Consider the following 17,518-nt stretch of genomic DNA (forward strand, 5'->3'; position numbering starts at 1 on the left):
TCTGCTTAAGTGTTTTGTTTTGTGTTTTTCAGTTGCTTGGCTTAATGTGATAAATGCATTGTGACTTATTTTAGTCATTGCTATAGAAATTAGCGTGTTAACAAACTATCACAAAATTAACTGCTAAGTAAAGAAAAATTTTTACCTATTTCTTTTATAACGAGGGTTGCCTTTTCTTAGAACATCCACCTCTATGTTCAGGGTAGGCTCACCACCCTTCCCACTGGGTTTCCAGGTGACATCATGCCTTCTGGGTTGTGGCAGAATTGTGGGGGTCCCCACTCCCTGCTTGGGCACAGAGATGGGGGTGGAGATTTGGTGTTGCCACACTTACTAAGGCAGGCAAAGAAGGAGTGGGAGTGCCTGGTTGCTGGGGTACTGGGGTGTCCTCAGCGCCGCTCCGGGGCTCCAGTGGGGGCTGGGTGGGGTGGGAGGTGGTGGTAGCTTGTTTCTCCTGAGGAGCGTTGAACCCACAGACGGCACGCGTTTCATGAAGAAGGAAATGAATATAACTTCAGATTTTACATGTCCTGTTCCAAAATGTATCTGAGTCAGCATGAATGTTAATTCACTTTAAGAAGTAATTATACCATGTACTACTTTCTGGAAAAAAAAACCCAGTTGATTTAGGAAATAAAATCGGAGTGATGGATGGGCTTATGTACCAGTGACTGACAATGTTTCCTAAACCATGGAGTTTGTTTTTGCATTTCAAAAATCAAACATTTGTTAAACATAGGAAAATAAAGGGAAAAACAATCCTCACCGCCCCTCCATTTTGAGATAAACATTATCAATATGCAGATATACTTCCTTATAATGTTTTCCTTGTTCATTTTTTACTGTGTGATGCTCATATGACAGACATGTAGTTAGTTGTTTACCATGACTTAAAAAGCACTTTTACTGTTAGAAATAGTATGTGTTCACTGTGGAAAATCAAGATGACTTTTTTGTTTAAAAATTACTCATAACCCCACGAAATCACTGATATGCTTTATGAATTTCCTTGATCTTTTTATATACTTAAAATATAAGTTTTTACAAATAGTAAATACATAATTTCTTGGTATTGCAAATAGAGAGACAGCGGCCGCAGGGTGCACTGGGAACGCCACGGGCTGCCCTGGACCGGAGTCTGAGCTAATTCCTGAGGTTTCCGGGGCCCCCACCGGGAAATCTCTGCACCGTGTCTCTCACCGTCAGTTCTGAGCTTTGACTTCCATTTCAATTAGAGCAGGGGAGTCCAGCCTGTGGCCCGTGGGTCGCATGCACCTCTCAGGATAGCTATGAATGCGGCCTGACACAAAATCGTAAATTTACTTAAAACATTATGAGATTTTTTTTTGTGATTATGTGTTGCAATATATTTAATATGTGGGCCAAGACAACTCTTTTTCCAGTGTGGCCCAGAGACACCCAAGGGTTGGGCGCCCCTAAATTAGAGTATGTGCCTGGGTAGGTTTCGAGTCTCTGGCTGAGGCTGTCTTTCTGCTGCTCTCCAATATGCCACATGCCAGAGTTTGCTTCAAAACAACACACGTGTCGCTTCATCATCTTTTGGAATTCAGTGTGTGGAGGAGAAATCTGAGGTCGGCTAGCTTTTTGTTTTACAGTAGAAAACTTATATTTCCCTCCTGAATGTTTTTAGGATTTTCTCCCTTTGGAATAAAAATCGTGTTCAGCTCATGTTGATGTGGTCTTGTCTTATTCTTTTGCCTGGCATTATGGCCTCTCAGAGATGCTTATTCAGGTTGTTGACTCCATGCTTAGTGTCCTGCTGTCCTTCTTGCCTATCCCATTCGAATTTCTTCATTATTTTGATTTTTATGCTAGCACCTCCATACGCATTTTGATTCTTGTAATGCAGACCCCAGGTTGAGTGATGTGGAGTGTTCACAGCATGACCGTGCGTCTGAGGTTTTGGTGGCAGTGTTTTGCGCGCTGTGGGCTTCCATAAGAATTTTTGAGAAGTGGCAAACTTCTATCAGGCTGCCAACCAGATACTGTTTTAAGTGGCTCCAGGCCAGGCTCTCTGAAGTGAGGGCCGGTGTCGGGCAGAAATTCTGGGGCTCCTCGAGGTGGGCTGTATTGTTGACTGAAGCCACGAGCTGCGTCCCCAGTTCTCCGAGCACACGAAGTGTGTACCATGAGCAGGCAGGTGGGGGGTTGTAGTCAGGGTTATGTCCTTCTCCAGAACACATCTGGAGTGCTACCCAGAGGGTTGGGGGGTTTTCTTCAGCAAGTGTCCCTGTCTTTGGAGACCAGGACACAATTAACTAATTAAAACACTCTAAGTGCCTAGTTGTTAGGGACTCTGGGGCAAAGCTGATGGGTCCTCTCGGTCCTGGTCCCCTTTGAGTGTGGCTTATCCTTGGTCTCCCGAGGTGCGCTGAGGCTTCTTCAAGACTGCCTCCTTTCTCTCTTTAAATAACAGGTAAGCTTACAGAATTAAAATTGCCTTGTCCTTTAAGAAGTAGCTTCCCGAGCCTTGTGTGCCTCTAAACTGTGAGAGTTACTGTCCTTTTCTGCTGTGAGTGGAGTGGGGGTCGAGTTCAGTGGTGGTGAAGAGACAGGTGTGGCTGTTTCCATATTCTCGCCCCTTCCCGGTGCTACCTTTGAGGGCCACGGTGCTGCTTCCCATTCTTCCCAGTTCTGTGACCTCATTCTACCGTCAAGGGGAACCTTCTCCTACTTATGCTTTCCCCCAATTTAAAAGCATGCAGTGAGATTTAATAAAACAAATGCACCCAATGAGAGGTCTTTTAAAAACTGTGCAAGGGGTAAGGGAATGGAAGTACTGATGTGTATAATAGTATAAACCAGCCAGAATTCAATACTTAGTTTTGATAGCATTGGATAGCTAGAAGGGATGCCCCTGCCTGCTCACTGCCTCATGCATATTTATGGAGTAAAGCGGGCATGACAGAAGGGTAACGGACAAGGCACGTCCTTTCCAGTCCTAATGTTCTGTGATTGGAATAATGAAATAGTTTTGGAAGTTTTGCTTAGAGATCCTCCACGTGAGCACGTTCCTGTGTGGCATGTGGGGTAGCATGTGGGGTGGCTGAGGGTTTATCCCAGAGGCTCCATCACGGGATCGTTCAGTCCTTTTTGAATCTCTCTTCCCTCTGGAGAACCACAAGGGGGATGCGTAGAGAGAATGGAGCTTATGCATATTTGTGTCATGTTCCTTCCCTCGATTAGCCTCTCTTAAATTTACAGAAGAGTAGGGTTGGAATGAGCACGGAGGCTTTCTGTGTAATTGTGAGTGTAGACCTGCATGGCCCACGGTGGGACATTGACGGGCATGGGGTCTGTGTGGGGCCTGAAGACTTGACACTTGAAGCCATTCTTCTGAACAAAGTTGGACTCAGCAGAAGGTCTAAAGTAAGAATGACATTATAGATGGTGGTGTTGGCCAACATACCATTGGGAACATAAATCTATTCAATGAAACCTGCTGAGTTATTTTTGTGTTTAAATTGGCAGCTGATGGTCATGGTGTTTGGAGTTTACCCCGTGGATGTGCCTAGTTTATTGAAGTGGTTCTGGGTTCTTATCAGAAATGAAAACTCCTGGCCCCACCCATGGCCTGCAAGCCTTTAACACACCCTTCAGGCAATTTGTATGAGGCTCAGATTCCAGATCTGCTGATATACTGGCTGCTATGAACTGTGCTTGCTCAATTTCCAACACAGAGGCCGGGTTCTGAAACAGCTAGTTACAGTATTGTGCAGCAGAAAAAAGAGAAGTGTTTTCTTAAAATGGGCACGGTAAGGAAAATGATTTCCTTCATCAGATTCAGAAAGACTTCTAAATGCGGTCGCTATTTGGAATGAAAGTGAGCTCCTACCTTTCTGTCTTTGTGTATTGGAACAGGGATATAAAACCATTCACTGTAGTCAGTTTAAGTACATGTTGTTTTCATAGGTAATCTAATAGGACTGTATACTGTGATGCTGGCTGTGGTTGACTAGTGGAAAAATCAAGTCAAAATGTGGGTCTGTTTTATTCTGGGTGTCTCTCTCAGCAGCGAGAGAGAATGGTATTATGGGTTTTCTTCTAGGTGTGAGCTGGTAGGACAGGGGTACAGTCCCTCAGGTATCGGGATCAAAACAAAAGTGCGGGAGTACAAGCAAGGTCACCATGGTTGCAGTCTTCTGAAAGAGGACGTCATCTTGTGGGCTTTGCTGCATGGTCTGCCGGGCCACCAGCCTGAGTTCCAGACCAGGTCAGGATGACCCAGCCCAGGTGACAGACCAGCCCTGAATACAGATGAGTCTCAGGTTGTTTGTCCCACCAACTGTCTTTAAAAGGATTCTGTGCAACTACACAGAACTAGTGAAGTAGGTGAACGTAATGTCTCCATTGTGACCCGGAAGATTGAGGAATGACCTTGAAATCCTTTCTGATTAGGATGGGCTTTTCCACTACTCACAGTAATTTGTCGTGAATGAACTTGGAGCTATTCCCCCTGTTTTTGATAGGAAAGGAGGAAGACCGCATCATTAACTAATCTCCTGTGCCCGTGGGAGGTAAGAAATGAAGCACAGACGAGAACCCTGGTTATACGATTCTGTGATAACGTTTTTCGGTTGGAATTTACCCAGTTACATGTGCTGTCTCTGTCAGCACGGTGAGGCAGGCACGCGGTGGTTACATGCTCTTTCTTGCCCTGATGGCCTCTCTGGTCTGTGCAGCCTGTGGCAGCTGGGGCAGCGTCTGAGTTGATCTTTGTAGTTTACTTGATGATCTTTGTAGTTCCCCTGTTTATCTTCATAGTTATTTGTCCTCCTCTCACTGTACCCCTCCGCTCTTGCCAATGGGGGATTTTATGTGCACGGCCGCCCTGGGTTAAAGGTGCTGGGATTTCTGTGTAAAGGCGGTCTTTCGCTGCAGGTTCGTTCACTGAGGTGTGTGTGTGGAGGGGGCGGGGGTGGCTCTCAGAAGCTTCAGGAGCAAGACTATACCCTTGGTGTCTCTTCATCAAGCAAATTCACCATGTTTCCTGCGTGGCCCTTGGGGAAGGTGAGACTGCCCAGTCCTGTGCCCTAGCTAGGCAGGGGAGTGTTCCCTGTGCAGATCTCAAAGTTGGCCTGGGGATAGCTTCCTGCCATTATCCCAGAAGAATTCTAGTGATGCTGCTCGTTTGCGTGTGACCTTGGACAAAGGTCTGAATTCATTAAGCCTCAATCTAGTGTGTAAAACAGGTACAATGTGACCATGCCGAAGATGTATTGGACGAGAATGCATGCGGCCAGCTGTTTTGTGCTGTGAGAATGTCTGGTTGTCATTAACGAGTGAACACCCAAAGTGGGTGACATTAGACTGGAGTGACATAAACCTGCCAGAAAGCCTTCCCATCACTTCACGCCCTGGTTTCCACGGCGACCACTTCTGTGCTCCGAATGTCCTGGTGACATTTTTGCTATTTCGACAAATTCCATTGTGTTCGTTATAGTCCTGGGTACATGTTGGACTCTCAACATAATAATTATTATTACTTGGGAAAATAATAGTGAGGCTAGGCTACTTTTCTCATACTGTGTTGTGATAGGTAGCGCAGTAGCCACAGCCCAGCAGTCACTCGTTGCCGGTGGTATCTCTGTTTTCATGGTTTCCCAGCAGCAGAGTGAAGCTCGAGGGAAAAAGGCATTTCCTTTTTTCATGTTAGAGCCTGTTGTGACTTGAGTGGCACGAGAAGAATTGTTTATTTTACAGCAGAAATGAGATGGGTGCTGGGTCTTCCGCTTCATATTTTTAGGGACATGGGACCTTTCTCACTTAGGTAGGAGGTGGCGTCCCCCTGAACTCAAGGAGGAGAGCTCAGAATAAGACATGGGCATCACAGTTTATCCTCCAGACCGTCCAAGAAGCCAGGAGAGCACTGAAAGTTTCCTTTCCCGTCCGGGGGCTGAGGGTCTGTGTGGAGGACATTTTGCAAAATGACCTGGAGACTGAGCCAGAATCCGCACCCTAAAAGACAGTGCTTTGGTTGGCGGCACTTTCTCCCTGAGTGCTCAAATGACTTTAAATGTGCAGAACCTGGAGACCTCCAACTTTCTAGTTACCTGGGTGAGTAAGTGCTGGAAATACCCAAATGCCTTTAAACCTGAAACTCTAATCTCACTATGTAAAGTTTATTACCAAAATAGGATGTGAGAGAAGAAATTACTCCTCGACCTGGAATGACCCTTTCTTGTGACTTGCAATCCAACTTCCCCCCGCCCCCCATTCCTTTAGGAGAAAGGGGTCTTTAATGTTTTGCTTCAGGCGATATATTTATTCATGTTGATATCTTGTTTTGCAAGTGCTGTGCTTTGGAATTTAAATATTTAGGCTAAATTGTCATGTACGATTGAATTGGCACTATAATGTTACTTTTTGTAACATCTTTGGTTTCCCATTAGAATTATTTACCTTTACTTGAGTTAACTGAAGTGAAATTGGCTGTCAGTATAAAGAAGCAGCTGTATAGTTAGGATGTTAAAATTATATAGCATTTTCCTAAATGGTGCATGCTCTCATAAATTTTTGAAATTCATTTATTCATCCAGCATGGACTGAATGCTTCTTTCCTGGTTCCCTCGTCAACTGTTCACATATATTTTTAAAGAGTTTCCCTCTATCTAGCTCTAAAATGAGAATGCATTTAGAATTTGGCTTAGAGATAATTAAGCAAGATGCTTTTACACAGCAGTTATGTTTTCATTTTTGCTGGGAAATGTGTTCTCGGCCTTGTCTCGCAGGCAGTGTCAGGCCCGTGTGGCCTGATGCACACGGGCTCTTCTGCCTGCCGGACTCAAGGCCGTGTCCCCCCAGTTCACAGAGTGAGGTAAGGCTCCTGGGTTATCTGCGTTTTTACATTTCCCCTGTGGAGGGATCAGTCCCTGGGCAAGTGCTTTGGTTATTTCCTGTTAGATAAGTTATCTCTTTTAGTTCAGTCTCCCTTGTTAAGCTTTGGAAAAGAGAGGTTAAATGAATTGGACAGTGGTTTTAGCCTTCTGAGCAGTGACAACATGAGACCCCAGGAATTTATAATTGGCTGTCTCAACGAGGAACCCTTAGCAAGCTTTGGGTAAGGTGAGCGGTGAGGACGTTGCCTGTGGGCGAAGATGGTTAAGGGTTCACTTCTCCAAGGCCTCTCTCTTTCATGGAATCCTGAGTCCTCTTAGAAACACCAGCACCATCTCTTGGGTGAAATGATGGCTTTTGGGTCAGGTGATGACTTTTTTCTATCGTGCCTTGTTGCCTTAAACATCCAGGAGGGGTGTGCCACTACCTTCCTATGATACTGTGATTATAATGTTTATGTATGTATCTATTTATTTATACTGTTGTTCAATTACAGTTGCCCCAATCCCCCCTCCTGTTGCTCTCCCTGCCCCGTTGCTCTCCACCCACCCCCTGCTCCCACAGTCAACCCCCACCCTGGTGTCCATGTCCATGGGTCCTTTATACATGTTCCTTGACTAGACCCTTCCCCTTCTTTTTCGTTATCCCCCTCCTGCCTCCCCTCTGATCACTGTCAGTTTTTTCCTTGTTTCCATGCCTCTGGTTCTATTTTGCTTGTTAGTTTGTTTTGTTCATTAGGTTCCACTTATAGGTGAAATCATATGGTGTTTGTCTTTTGCTGTCTTGCTTATTTCACTTAGCGTAATACTCTCCAGTTCGATCCGTGGTGTTGCGAAGAGTAGGCATTCTTTCTGCTGCGTAGTGTGCCATTGTGTAAATGTACCACAATTTTTTTACCTACTCATTTACTGATGGGCACTTAGGCTGTTTCCAGTACTTGACTACTGTAAATAACATGGCTATGAACATTGGGGTGCATAGGTTCTTTTGAATTGGGGTTTCAGGATTCTTAGGGTATAATCCAGCAGGGGGATCACCAGATCAAAAGGCAGTTTCATTTTTAATTTTTTGAGGAGATTCCATACTGTCTTCCACAGTGGCTACACCAGTCTGCATTCCCACCAGCAGTGCGCTAGGGTTCCCATTTTCCACATCCTTGCCAGCACTTGTTGTTTGTTGATTTGTGAATGATGGCAATTCTATCTGGTGTGAAGTGGTATCTCATTGTGGTTTTAATTTGCATCTCTGACAGGTAGTGATGTTGAGCATTCTTTCATGTGTCTCTGGACTCTCTGCATGTCCTCCTTGGAGAAGCGTCTGTTCAGGTCCTTTACCCATTTTTTAATTGGATTGTTTGTCTTCCTGGTGGTGAATTGTATGAGTTCTTTATATATTTTGGAGAGCAAACTCTTCTCCGAGGTATCATTGGCAAATATGTGTTCCCATGTGGTTGGTTCCCTTTTCATTTTGCTGGTGTTTTCTTTAGCCATGCAGAAGCTTTTTAATTTGATGTAGACCCATTTGTTTATTGTTTCCTTTATGTCCCTTGTCCTAGAAGATATATTGGTGAAAATATTGCTGTGTGGGATATCTGAAATATTCCCGCCTATGTTTTCTGCTAGGACTTTTATGGTGTCAAGACTTATATGTAAGTCTTCCTTCTTGAGTTTATTTTGGTATATGGTGTGAGTTGGTCTAGTTTCTTTTTATGTACTTGTTCAGATCTCCCAACACCATTTATTGAATAGGCTATTTGTACTCCATTTTATGCTTCTGCCCCCTTTGTCAAATATTAATTGACCACAGAGACATGGGTTTATTTCCGGGCTCTCTCTTCTGTTCCATTGATCTATGTGTCTGTTCTTATGCCAGTACCAGACTGTTTTGATTACGGTGGCCTTGTAATGTAGTTAGATATCAGGTATTGTGATCCCTCCTACTTTGTTCTTCTTTCTCAAAATTGCTGAGGCTATTTGGGGCTATGTAAATTTTTGAAATATTCCACATCTGTAAAATATGTCACTGGTATTTTAATAGGGATTGCATTGAATCTATAGATTTCTTTGGGAAGTATGGAAATTTTACTTCCCAAAGAAGTTAATGTTAATTCTTTCAATTCATGAACACAGTATATACTTCCATTTATTTGTGTCTTCCTTAATTTCTTTCTTCAGTGTTCTGTAGTTTTCTGCGTGCAGGTCTTTTACCTCCTTGGTTAAGTTTATTCCTAAGTACTTAATTTTTCTTGTTGCTAGAGTAAGTGGGATTTTTTTTTTCCTAGTTTCTGTTTCTGATATTTTATTGTTGGTGTACAAAAATGCTTTCAATTTCTGAATATTGACTTTGTATCTTTTTATTTTGCCAGATTTACTTATTAGGTCGAGTAGTTTTTTTGGTGGAGCCTATAGGGTTTCCTAAGTACACTATCATGTCACCTGCAAACAATGACGGTTTTACTTCCTCCTTCCCAAATTGGATACCTTTTATATCTTTTTCTTGTCTGGTCACTATGGTTAGAACTTCCAAAACTATGTTGAAGAGGAGTGGTGAAAGCGGACACCCTTGTCTTTTTCCTGATCTTAGGGGGAAAGCTTTTAGTTTTTGTCCATTGAGTATGATGTTGGCTGTAGGTTTCTCATATTTGGCCTTTAATATGTTGAGGTATGCTCCCTCTACTCTCCCTTTGCTGAGTGTTTTTATCATAAAGGGGTGCTGTATTTTATTAAATGCTTTTTCCACATCTATTGTGTGCTCATGTCATTTTTACCTTTCATATTATTTATGTGGTGTATTACATTTATTGATGGTTGCATCCCTGGGATGAATCCCATTTGATCACGGTGTGTGATCTTTTTAATGTATTGCTGGATTCGGATTGCCAATATTTTGTTGAGGATTTTAGCATCTATGTTCATCAGGATATTGGTCTATAGTTTTCTTTCTCTGTTTTGTCTTTACCTGGTTTTGGAATTATGATAATAGCAGCCTCATAAAAAGAGTTTGGGAGTCTTCTCTCCTCTTGAATTTTTTGGAATAGTCTGAGAAGGATAGGGGTTAGCTCTTCCCTAAATGTTTGGTAAAATTCGCCTGTGAAGCTCTCTGGTCCAGGGCTTTTGTGTGCAAGGAGTTTTTTGATTACAGCTTCAATTTTACTTCCTGTTATCAGTCTGTTTAAGCTTTCTGCTGCTTCTTGATTCAGTTTTGGAAGATTATATGTTTCTAGAAACTTATGTTAAATTTCTTGGCATATAGTTTTTCATAGTAATTTCTGACAACCTTTGTATTTCTGTGGTATTGGTTGTAATTTCTCTTTTATTTCTGATTTTATTTATTTGGGTCCTCTTTGTTTTTTTCTTGATGAGTTTGGTTAAAGACTTGTTGATTTTGTTTATCTTTTCAAAGAACCAGTTCCTGGATTTATTGATCCTTCGAATTGTTCTTTTAGTCTCTATGTCCTTTAATTCTGCTCCGATCTTGACTATTTCCTTCCTTCTACTTGCTATATGCTTTGTTTTTGTTCCTCTAGTTCTTGTAGCTATAAGGTTAGGTTGTTTATTTGAAATTTTTCTCTGTTTTTTAGGGAGGCCTGTATTGCTATAAACTTCCCTGTCAGAACTGCCTTCACTGTGTCCCATAGGTTTTGTGTTATGGTGTGTTCATTTTCATTTATTTCCAGAAACTTTTTGATTTCTTCTTTGATCTCATTGTTGACCCATTCATTAATAGCATATTATTCAGTCTCCATGGATTTGATTGTTTTTGCGTTTTTTCCTTGAGATTGCTTGCTATTTTCAAGCCATTGTGATCTGAGAAAGTGCTTGTTATGATTTCAGTTTTCTTGAATTTGTTGAGGCTTGTTTTGTGTCCTACCATGTGGTCTATCTTTGAAAATGTTCCATGTGTATTTGAAAAGAATGTGCCTATAGTTTGCTTCTTTGGGGTGAAAGGTTCTGTATATATAAATTAAATCCATTTGATCTAGAGTGTTGTTAGGTGCCACAATATCCTTGTTGATTTTTTGTTTGGAATATATATCCATTGTTGACAGCGGGGTTTTAAAATTCCCTACTATAAATGTGTTGCTGTCTGTATTTTTTTTGAAGTCCTCTTAAGATTTTCTTTATATATTTGGGTGCTCCTATATTGGGTGCATATATGTTGATAATGTTTATGTCTTCTTGATGGATTATACCCTTAAGTATTATGAAGTGTCCTTCTCTATCTCTTTCTATGACCTTTGTTTTGACATCCATTTGTCTGATATAAATATTGCTACCCTGGCTTTTCTTTTCATGTCCATTTGCTTGGGATATTTTTTTAACATCTCTTTACTTTCAGTCTGTGTAGATCTTTTGTTCTGAAGTGGGTCTCTTCTAGACAGCATATGTGTGGGTCATGTTTTCTAATCCATTCAGTTATGCTATGTCTTTTGATTGGAGCATTTAATCCATTTACATTTAAGGTTATTATTGATAGGTACTTATTCGTTATCATTTTTTCCATACCTATTTCTCTCTCTCTCCCTCTCCCTGTGTCTCTGTCTCTCTCTCTCTTCTCCTTTTTATAGCACTCCCATTAACATCTCTTGCAGTGCTGGCTTGGTGGAGATCTACTCTTTTAGCCTTCTTTTGTCTGGGAAGCTCTTTATTTCAACACCCATTTCATTTTATTTTTTAAGATTTTATTTATTTATTTTTAGAGAGGGGAAGCGAGAGAGAAAGAGGGGGAGAAACATCAATGTGTGGTTGCCTTTCACACACCCCCTACTGGGGACCTGGCCTGCAACCCAGGCACGTGCCTTGACTGGGAGTTGAACTGGTGACCCTTTGGTTCACAGACTGGCACTCAGTCCACTGAGTCACACCAGCCAGGGCTCAACATCCATTTTAAATGAGAGCCTTGCTGGATAGAGTAGTTTTGGTTGTAGGTTTTTGCTTTACATTACTTGGAATATTTTGTGCCAATCACTTCTGGCTTGTAGTGTTTTATTGAGAAATCACCTAATAACCTTATTGGAGCTCCTTGGTATGTTACTTGCTGTTTCTCTCTTACTGTCTTTAAGATTCTCTCTCTGTCTTTAACATTCTGATACTGTGATTTATAAGAAATATATGTTTGTTTTTCATCCGCAATTCCTGGCTCACAGGTCCCAGAACTCTTGGAATTTCCTAAGTGTGAAGGGTGGCAAAGGTGTTTTTGTTATGTTAGCGAGGTGAGTTATGGAACCATTGTGTGATTAGAGGGACAATCAGTCCCACCCCAGACCTCTGGGAGTGGAGGGGGCTGGAGGTTGAATTGCCATTGAGTAATGATTTAATCAATCATTCTTATGTAATATAGCCTCCATAAACCCCTAAAGAATGGAGTTTAGAGAGCTTCCAGGTTGGTGAACCCAAGTAGATTTTGGGGGGGAGAGTGGCATCCTCAGAGAGGGGGTGGGTAGACTGGTGGGGTGGCGGTTGGGTAGATAGGTGAGGGGTGGGGGGATTTATTGGTGGAGAGTGAGTAGGTGATTGAGAGTGAGAGAAAGTAAATATAACTAAATGTTAACAACTGTAGATCTAGGTGGAGAAAGTTTGTGTATTTTCATTGTAACATTCTTTCAACTTTTTTAGTATGTCTGAGCATTTCCATGATAAAAAATGGGAGAATTAAAAGAATTTAATATCAAACTATACTTTTTTTTCGATTAAGAAAGAGTTGAAGTGTTTATGATGTTGTTTTGTAATTCATCAAGATTTTGTCCCGTTGGGTCTCCCATATAGTTTTCTTTCTAACAAAGCTGTAATTTTATACATGGTTAAGAATTTAGATCATATTAAAAATATGAGTAAGTGTGGATTGTTTTACAAAATCAGAGACTTGGTTAGAGAAGCAATTTATAAAAACTCAAGATAAATGCTGCCTGCTTTCATTTCTGTACTAATAATTTCCCCAGGGTACAGACACTGAGAACAGTGTTGGGTCACCTCTCTGAGCTCTGTTGCGTGCTACCACCCCTGGGCCAGTTGAGGGGTCCTCTATTGCTCTTTCTGTGGCACTCCTTCACTTAACCGCATCATAGTGGCATCTGTGCTTCATGTCCCCTGCCAGACTGTATGTTGCTCAAGGTCGGTCACAGTTGGTGTTATCTGCCCACCCAGCTGAGCACTGGACACAGTGGGTGTGACATAACTGTGCTCTGAACAGTGACTGAAAGACCTGTCAGGTTCCTGCCCTCCTCTGGGCAACCAGCAAGGACTGTGCTTTGCAGGGACTCATGGTTTGGGCAGCGCCCAGCTGGCCTTGACTCCAGACTCCTGCGAGTCTGTCTCTGCTGTTCTCCCGATGGTGGCAGCCCCATGTTGTTTGGTTATTTTCCACCTCAGTGGGAGAACAGAAGATGCACAGGGTAGACACCTCCTTCCTAGCTCGGCTCCTTGGTGCCATGAGCACCCCAAAGACTGGGCTGACCTGCTTTCCAATTCAGCTCCGAGGCTTGGCCGCCTGGCTCAAGAGCTGTTTTGTCTGGGGTGAACCACCAGCTGCTTCGCCTCTGCCTGGGCCCTGGGTCATTGTTCATTGTCCTACATGGACATCTGTCTGACCATCCTTGACACTGTCTGGCATTTCCTCTCTGTCAGGGAAGAGCAGAGTTCATTTAGCAATCTGTGTGGGACATTGGGACAGGCTTTCTGGACCTTCAGAAAATGGGTTTGACAGCTAGATCGCCTTTATATTAACGGCCTGTGTGCATGCAGTTGGGAAATTGGGTCATATGTATTCAAGATATGTGTATATACATTTTCTTTTGGCTAACCTCTTACTACATTAAATTAGGAAGAATCAGCAAATGTCTGCTTCTTCAGTGTAAGTGATGATAAAAATTTGTGACTGTCCCCAGCTTACCTTAGACTAGGAAGGGTGGTGTCTGTCACCAATTTGTAAAGTCCTCTGTTTGTATCTTGTGTGAATTCCTGAGCTAGATTTAGGGAAAGTGACAGGTTTGTTTAAATCATGATTTTGTGGTGATTCTGGAAAACATCCTCAGTCTGTTTTTAAATCCTCAAGAATTTCGTGCCAATTTGAGGTAAAGAGTTAAGTAGGTAGGTGGGTGGTTGAGGACAGAATTTTAATGGAATTTGTTTACATTAGGTGTAATATGTTTATGGTGCCCTGCCGAAGAATTTAGGCGATTGAAGTGTCATGAGAATCTCTTATTAAGGAAGTTTAATTTCGAGCTGCTTTGTCCTTTCTACCTGACCGTTAAGCAGTGGTCTGTACTTGAACTAACGTTCGCTAAGTGCTGACGTCCTCACCACTGCATAAGCTCCCCTGGCATCCCAGGACTAGGAGCGAGGGCATCTTCACTAAAGCCTTATCTCCAGTGTCACTTTGAACTTTCACAAACTTCTCTCACTGAAAGCAGAGGCTCCCGGAGCCCATGGCTTAGTGCAGCTATTGCATAAGGTGGGTTAAAATAACAAGCCATCATAAACCTTGACTGAGAAAATGTCAGGCGAGGCTCAGAGAAATGGGAGAGGAGGCATCTCCCGTTATTTGCTATTAGTGTGAAGTTGGAATATCTAAAAGACAGCATTTATGTAGATTCTGATATTTTGATTAGCATTTCCCCTACTGAAATGTGACTGCTAGGAACGAGGTTGCCCAGATGGAAGGCTCACCATTCTTTTTGAGCACTAAGGTTTGTAAATGTAGGCACTCAGCACCAGCAATATAGCCTCCACAAAGGGGGTTCTGAGATGGGGGCGCTTTCTAGAAGGAGGCCTGTCAACTGGGATTGTAGGGTCATCCTTTCAATAGAAAAAGCCAGGAAAGAGCATCTTTAACTTAAAAAAAAGTTGCAGGGAAAGAGCTGTTTCTGCCTCTGTTTTGAGAGTTGAAACTTTTCCCCACAGTGACTCAGAGATTTTCTTTGTCACTGACTGAGTGCGAGCCACCCTGCTACCAGGCACGGTCACCCTAATGAGTCAGTCACAGTAAGATCCTCCAATTTTTGGTGCCCCAGGAGGTATGGTAAGTTTTTCTTCATAGTGGTTTGAGGTCAGTTTTCTTAATCTACTCTATTACCATATTAGTACCAGAATTCAAGAGCTTTTAAGCATGTCTTCGAATTTTGTGTGGGGAGCATTTTGTCCCTTGAGTCCACGGTGGAAGTGGGTCTGCAGTGGCTGGGGGTCCAGACAGCAGCTTGGAGCAGGTGGGCTGGCCTGAGGCGCTGTCTCCTCCAGGGGAATGGACTAAGCAAGGTGGGAGGAGCCCCAGCTGCACCACTTACAAGAATACCTGGGTATTTACTTCAGTTTGGGAAAATGTGGTCCCATGGATGGCAAGAAATGGCTGACCCTTTGTTTGATCGTCTCATGAATGAGAGATTTATGAAGAAAAACGGTTTTGGCGTGCGTCTCCTCTGACATCGGGGCTTGTTCTGGGGTCCAGTCATCTGCACAGCAGACTTGCTGTATGTTGTTTGCACCCAGGCACTGCAGAGCCAGGCAGGTGAGATGTTGTTTTATCTTTTAGATTAAAATTAAAAAATTTTTTTTCAATCATAGTTGACATATAATATTATATTAGTGTCAGGTATACAGCATAGGGGTTAGACATTTATATGCTTTACAAAGTGATCACTCTGTTAATTTGAGTACTCACCTGGCACGGTACATAGTTATTACAATATTACTGACTATATTCCCTATGCTGTAGTTTACATTCCTGCGACTATTTCATAACTACCAGTTTGTACTTCTTAATGCTTTTTCCCTCTTTTCATCCAGTCTCCAAACTCACTCCAATTTGGCAATCATCAATTTGTTCTCTGTATCTTGAAGTCTGTTTTGTTTTGTTTATTTTGTTTTTTAGAGTCCACATATAAGTGAAATCATCTCGTATTTTTACCTTTCTGATTTATTTCACTTAGCATAATACCACCGAGGCCCATTCATGTTGTCACAAATGGTAAGATTTCATTCTTTCCTATGGCTGAGTAATATTCCATTCTGTATACGTACCACATCTTCCTTATCCATTCGCCTGTTGATGGGCATGCAGGCTGTTTCCCTATCTTGGCTGTTGTAAGTAAGGCTGCCATGAACAAGATCTTGTTGAATATGACTTCTGGTGCCTATGGAGTCTCTTCACAGAAAGACTCTCAGGGGTTGGAGAAAAGCAGGGAAAGGTTGTCTTCACCTAGTCAGAAGCAGATGGGAAGCGCTGAGCACGTCCGAAGCCCACATTTCCCAGCTGGAGGTCAGCCCTGGGCACACTTAGTGTAGCTTGGTGTCGGTTGAGGTCAGTTCTGGAGCTGGGCTCTGGGTGGGCAGTTGTGACATCTCCAGATGGGATATTCAGACTGCCAGTACCAGGCCCTCGGTGGCTTACAGGACATTTTAATTTTAACTTCTTAGTGCTTCTGCAGTGACAGGGTTGGGGATGGTGGTTGTGTGGAATGAGGAATGGCATTTGTTCCACCCCATGGGCTTCTGCGTTAAGAGCTATTAGTCCAATTCCTTTAATAGATGAGCACACATCCTCTTAAAACCACCGCAGGAAGGTGAGCTTGTGTGGAAGTGGCCAGGGGCCGATTTCCCTCTCTCCTCCTCCAGCTGTGAGTGTTGGAGATGCCACTCCCTGGGTCCTGAGGAGCCAGCAAGGGGCACAGGTGCATTTCAGGCAGATCTCAAGTGAACCTGCCTTGGCGATGGGGCGAGAATGTGCTGAGTATTTGCTGCATAGATGTGCTCAGTGAGGAAGGATTTAGCACCACTGAAGAGCCCACAGTGCATGTGAGGTGGACATAGAAACATGAGTCCTTGCGGCTCCTGGTGTTTCAGGGGATGTGGGCTGTTAGCCAGAGTGTCATCTCCTTTAATTTCACTGCACTTGAGAGAGAATGAATGTGGAGGGTACTGCGATTCACAGCATTTTAGAATAAAGTATCATATTATTAAAAAAGCATCCTCAGATATGAAATCATCTATGAGGGAGATCACATTGAAATAGAATGAGTGCTTGTCCTCTGGAAGGCCCTTGGCAGAAGCAGTTTCGAGCTCAGCTGAACCGGTGGGACCCTGGGGCTGTGTGAGGGGGTTGGGGGGTACTGATTGAGAAACAGGGACTGCATGTCATCCAGGGCAGCGGTTCCGCTCCTGCCTCCACACGTTCCCAGGTCCTGTGCTGGTTATCACCACCCTGCAGAGAAGGTGAGAATTATAACTCGCCTGATCCATTGCCAATTCTTCATTTTAATCATTACCTCATTTCAGACCTGGATCAAAGAGGGAACACTATGTGTTTTTAATTACCTATCTCTGCTTTTCCTGAAAACTTGTTTCTATGTTGCTTTATAGCATGACATTGTCTCTTTTATGAATTATTATTCTTTAAATTTTGTGCTTTGGTATACTTCACTCTCTATTCTGTTCCATGATACAGGTTCTTCTCCCCAGCTCAAAGCTTAAAAATAATCTTTGATCATATGTAACAGTTTCTAAAGGTTTCAAAGGTCTATTGGAATATTGGTTATTGACTATTGGTAGTTTATGTAATGGAAAATTACATTTTGAATAGAGTACTAAATAGAGATGTGATGCTTTGATTTTAATATGGGTCAGTATAAAAATATCAAATGTCTTCACTGAACTTCCATACCACATAATAT

The 17,518-nt window shown here is 42.7% G+C and overlaps 1 protein-coding gene across 2 annotated transcripts in view; it reads left to right on the top strand.

Moving 5' to 3' along the window:
• DIP2C (disco interacting protein 2 homolog C) overlaps positions 1-17,518 on the top strand; it is a 425,367-nt gene that overhangs the window by 31,176 nt on the left and 376,673 nt on the right. The window lies entirely within an intron of this gene.

This window comes from Pteronotus mesoamericanus, unplaced genomic scaffold, assembly GCF_021234165.1.
Source record: "Pteronotus mesoamericanus isolate MK-2021 breed Mesoamerican mustached bat unplaced genomic scaffold, CSHL_Meso_final scaffold_232, whole genome shotgun sequence".
Lineage (NCBI taxonomy): Eukaryota > Metazoa > Chordata > Mammalia > Chiroptera > Mormoopidae > Pteronotus > Pteronotus mesoamericanus.